The sequence below is a fragment of the Arachis ipaensis genome, chromosome B6 (genome assembly GCF_059453495.1).
Source record: "Arachis ipaensis isolate K30076 ecotype BB chromosome B6, ASM5945349v1, whole genome shotgun sequence".
NCBI lineage: Eukaryota > Viridiplantae > Streptophyta > Magnoliopsida > Fabales > Fabaceae > Arachis > Arachis ipaensis.
This window is the reverse complement of record NC_142441.1, coordinates 63,425,978-63,431,637: the sequence shown is the minus strand read 5'-3', so window position 1 is coordinate 63,431,637 and position 5,660 is coordinate 63,425,978. Positions and strand designations below refer to the sequence as shown.

General features: G+C 35.4%; 1 non-coding gene across 1 annotated transcript; it reads left to right on the top strand.

Moving 5' to 3' along the window:
- Positions 1 to 259: 259 nt before the first annotated feature.
- Positions 260 to 367, top strand: LOC148556209 (small nucleolar RNA R71). The gene has a single exon (XR_015887589.1). It is a non-coding gene; the product is annotated as a small nucleolar RNA R71 (small nucleolar RNA).
- Positions 368 to 5,660: the final 5,293 nt, after the last annotated feature.

Sequence of the window (5,660 nt, the reverse complement as noted above, 5' to 3'; positions counted from 1 at the left end):
GAGTCAATATTTTGTTCTGAGCCAATATGGCATTCAGAGCATCAATTTCAAGAACTCCCTTCCTATGAGGCGTCCAATTACTCACAGGATTCCTTTCAGAAGTGTACATGAATTGGTTATTAGCAACCATATCAATGAGTTCTTGAGCTTCTGCAGGCATTTTCTTTAGGTGAATGGATCCACCTGCAGAATGGTCCAATGACATCTTAGATAATTCAGACAGACCATTATAGAATATATCCAGGATGGTCCATTCTGAAAGCATGTCAGAAGGACACTTTTTGGTCAGTTGCTTATATCTCTCCCAAGCTTCATAGAGGGATTCACCTTCTTTCTGTCTGAAGGTTTGAACATCCACTCTAAGCTTACTAAGCTTTTGAGGAGGGAAGAACTTGGCTAAGAAAGCCGTGACCAGCTTATCCCATGAGTTCAGGCTATCCTTAGGTTGAGAGTCCAACCATATTCTAGCTCTGTCTCTTACAGTAAACGGGAAAAGCATAAGCCTGTAGACCTCGGGATCAACCCCATTGGTCTTAACAGTATCACAGATCTGCAAGAATTCAGTTAAAAACTGAAAAGGATCTTCTGATGGAAGTCCATGAAACTTGCAGTTCTATTGCATCAGAGAAACTAATTGAGGTTTTAGCTCAAAATTGTTTGCTTCAATGGCAGGGATTGAGATGCTTCTTCCATGTAAGTTGGAATTTGGTGCACTAAAGTCACCAAGCATCTTCCTTGCATTGTTATTATTTTCAGCCATGCCTCCTTCTTTTTCGAAAATTTCTGTCAGATTTTCTCCAGAGAGTTGTGCTTTATCTTCCCTTAGCTTCCTTTTCAGAGTCCTTTCAAGTTCATGATCAGCTTCAACAAGAATGTTCTTATCCTTGTTCCTGATCATATGAAAAAGAAGACAACACAAAAGAAAATATGGAATCCTCTATGTCAGAGTATAGAGATTCCTTATGTAAGTATAAGAAGAGAAAAGTAGTAAAAGAAAAAGATAAGAATCCAAACACAGGGGAGAGGAGTGGGTTTGAATTTTTGAGTGAAAGAGGGGTGTTAGTAGATAAATAAATAAAGGGGATGAGAGATAAGAGAATTCGAAAATTAAATAAAATAAAATAAAAACATTTTTGTTTTTAATTTAAAATCAAAGTTAGAATTCGAAAATTAGAAAGAAAAATGAAACTAATTTAAATTGAAATTTAAAACAATTAGTTAATTAAAATTGAATTTTGAAAAAGAGGGAAGGGATTTTCGAAAATTAGAAAGAGAGAGTTAGTTAGGTAGTTTTGAAAAAGATACGAATCAATCAAAAAGTTAAGTGGTTAATTGAAAAAGATTTGAAAATCAAATTTTGAAAAGATAAGTAGTTAGAAAAGATTTTGAAATTAATTTTGAAAAAGATGTGATCGAAACTTATTTTGAAAAAGATTTGAAAAAGAAATTTAAAAAGATTTGATTTTAAAAATTAAAGTTGATTACTTGACTAACAAGAAACAAAAAGATAGTATTTTAAAGTTTAAAGATTGAACCTTTCTTACTAGGCAAGTAACAAACTTAAAATTTTTGAATCAATCACATTAATTGTTAGTAAAGATTTTGAAATTATGAAACAAAATACGAAAAAGATTTTGAAAATCAATCATAAAGTTTTCGAAAATATGAAGGAAAAAATGAAAAAGATTTTATTTTTGAAAAAGGTTTGAAAAAGATAGAATTTTTAAATTGAAAATTTGATTTGACTCATAAGAAACAACTAGATTTTTAAAACTTTTTGACTAAATCAAATCAAATTTTCAAAAATTTATGAGAGAAAAAGGGAAAGATATTTTTTTGATTTTTGAATTTTTAATGATGAGAGAGAAAAACACAAAAAAGACATAATGCATGAAGATTTTGGATAAAAACAAATGATGCATGCAAGAACACTATGAATGTCAAGATGAACACCAAGAACACTTTGAAGATCAAGATGAACATCAAGATTTATTTTGAAAATTTTTAAGAAAAGAAAATCATGCAAGACACCAAACTTAGAAATGTTCAAACTTTAGACACTAAAAAATTGAAAATGCATATGAAAAATAAGAAAAGACACAAAACAAGAAAATGTGAAGATCAAACAAGGAGACTTACTAAGAACAACTTGAAGATCATGAAGAATGCAATGCATGAATTTTCGAAATATGCAAGAAAGAGATAAACATGCAATTGACACCAAACTTATGACTAGACACTAGAATCAAGCAAGAAACATCAAATTATTTTTGGTTTTATAATTTTAAAAATTTTTTGGTATTTTTCAAAAATTAATTGGAAAAAGAAAAATAAGGATTTCAAAATTTTTAATAGGAATTCCAGAAATCTTGCAGTGTTAGTCTAAAGCTCCAGTCCAGGAATTAGACATGGCCAGCCAGCCAAGCTTTCAGTGAAAGCTCCGGTCCAAAACACTAGACATGGCCAATGGCCAGCCAAACTTCAGCAGATATTGCCTACCTCCCATGTATACAACAACTATGCGTGTAACTGCCAAATGGGTTAAGATCAACAAGCTCTTGTGATGATAAGTTGAAACCCCGGTCCAAAAGATTAGACATGGCTTACAGCCAGCCAGGATTCAACAAATCATCATGAAACACTAGAATTCATTCTTAAAAATTCTGAATAAAAATATTTTTGAAAATATTTTTTTTCGAAAATAAGAATAATAAGAACAAAAATATTAAAATTAAAATAAAATTACCTAATCTGAGTGGTGCACAAATTGTGAATCACACTTTTCACAACTCGTACCACTAACCAGCAAGTGCACTGGGTCATCCAAGTAATACCTTACGTGAGTAAGGGTCGAATCCCACGGAGATTGTTGGTTTGAAGCAATCTATGGTTATCTTGTAAATCTTAGTCAGGAAGTCAATTATGTTTATCAGTTGAATTTCAAATAAACAAGAGAGCATGGATTAAAGGTTACTTGTTATGCAGTAATGGAGAATATGTTGGAGTTTTGGAGATGCTTTATCTTCTGAATCTCTGCTTTCCTCTGTCTTCTAATTCACGCACGCACGTCCTCCTATGGCAAGCTGTGTGTTGGTGGATCACCGTTGTCAATGGCTACCTTCCATCCTTCCAGTGAAAACTACGCTCACGCGCTCTGTCACAACACGGCTAATCACCGGTTGGTTCTCGATCCGGTTGGAATAGGATTTACTATCCTTTTGCGTCTGTCACTAACGCCCAGCCTTCAGGAGTTTGAAGCTCGTCACAGTCATTCAATCCTTGAATCCTACTCGGAATACCACAGACAAGGTTTAGACTTTCCGGATTCTTATGAATGCCGCCATCAGTTCTAGCTTATACCACGAAGATTCTGATTAAGAGATCTAAGAGATACTCATTCAATCGGATATAGAACGGAGGTGGTTGTCAGGCACAAGTTCATGGTTTGAGGAAGGTGATGAATGTCATGGATCATCACCTTCATCATAGTTAAGCGTGAATGAACATCTTAGATAGGAACAAGTGTGTTTGAATGGAAAACAGAAATACTTGCATTAATTCATCGAGACACAGCAGAGCTCCTCACCCCCAACAATGGGGTTTAGAGACTCATGCCGTCAGAGAATACAAAGTTCTGATCTAAAATGTCATGAGATCCGAAATATGTCTTCTAAAAGTTGTTTAAATACTAAACTAGTAGCCTAGGTTTACAAAAATTGAGTAGACTATGATGGATGATGCAGAGATCCACTTCTGGGGCCCACTTGGTGTGTGCTGGGGCTGAGATTTAAGTGAGTCACGTGCAGAGGCCATTTGTGGAGTTGAACGCCAGTTTTTGTGCCAGTTTGGGCGTTCAACTCCAGCTTTTGATCCTTTTCTGGCGCTGGACGCCAGAATTGGGCAGAGAACTGGCGTTGAACGCCAGTTTACGTCGTCTATCCTTGTACAAAGTATGGACTATTATATATTTCTGAAAAGCCCTGGATGTCTACTTTCCAACGCAATTGGAAGCATGCCATTTCGAGTTCTGTAGCTCCAGAAAATCTACTTTGAGTGCAGGGAGGTCAGAATCCAACAGCATCAGCAGTCCTTTTTCAGCCTGAATCAGATTTTTGCTCAGCTCCCTCAATTTCAGCCAGAAAAATACCTGAAATTACAGAAAAATACACAACTCATAGTAAAGTCCAGAAATATGAATTTTTCCTAAAAACTAATGAAAATAGACAAAAAACTAACTAAAACATACTCAAAACTATATGAAATTAACCCCAAAAAGCGTATAAAATATCCGCTCATCACAACACCAAACTTAAACTGTTGCTTGTCCTCAAGCAACTAGACAAATAAAATAGAAGACTAATAGGTTAAGAAGCAATAATATCTCAAAGTTTTTGATTGAAGCTCAGATTCTAATTAGATGAGCGGGACTAGTAGCTTTTTGCTTCTGAACAGTTTTGGCATCTCACTTTATCCACTGAAGCTCAGAGTGATTGGCATCTATAGGAACTTAGAATTTAGATAGTGTTATTGATTTTCTTAGTTCAGTGTGATGATTCTTGAACACAGCTTCTTTATGAGTCTTGACCGTGGCCCTAAGCACTTTGTTTTCCAGTATTACCACCGGATACATAAATGCCACAGACACATAATTGGGTGAACCTTTTTCAGATTGTGACTCAGCTTTGCTAAAGTCCCCAATTAGAGGTGTCCAGAGTTCTTAAGCACACTCTTCTTTTAGCTTTTGGATCTTGACTTTAACCGCTCAGTCTCAAGTTTTCACTTGACAGCTTCACGCCACAAGCACATGGTTAGGGACAGCTTGGTTTAGCCGCTTAGACCAGGATTTTATTCCTTTAGGCCCTCCTATCCACTGATGCTCAAAGCCTTGGGATCCCTTTTATTTGCCCTTGCCTTTTGGTTTTAAGGGTTATTGGTTTTTTCTGCTTGCTTTTTCTTTTTCTTTCTCTCTCTCTCTCTTTTTTTTTCTGGAAGCTTTGTTCTTTGCTGCTTTTTCTTGCTTCAAGAATCATTTTTATGATTTTTCAGATTTATCAATAACATGTCTCATGTTCATCATTCTTTCAAGAGCCAACATATTTAACAGTCTTAAACAACAAATTCAAAAGACATATGCACTGTTCAATCATTCATTCAGAAGACAGAAAGCATTGCCACCACATTTAACTAATTCGAATTTCTCTTATTAAAACTCGAAATTTTATTGCCTATTATTCAAAAGATCTCCTACTTTATTCATGTTTGCTGATGATGAGAAAAATAAACTATAGCTTAATTGGAGATAAAATCAAAATAGATACTAATTACTACTATATGACTTCTAAGGTAAACTTCTATAAGGACACTGTCACAGAGTTAAGGCAGAAATTGGAAATTAACAACCTTTATTCTGGGGAACGGGGGTTCCTCTGATCCTTGGGGTGCTTGGTCCTACAAGAGAAGGCTTTTGGCGCTTTAATTCCCTTAAGTCACGCCCCTGCTCCTCTTGTTCTTTAAACATATAGGTCAGCATTTGACTGTGTTCCTTCTGTTCTTTTATTATTTGCTCCATAGCTTCCCGTATCTTGGTAACGGACGTCTCAAGATACTCCCAGTATTCAGATTGAGGGATCTCTGGGAGGAATTCCTGTGCTCTCTTCTTG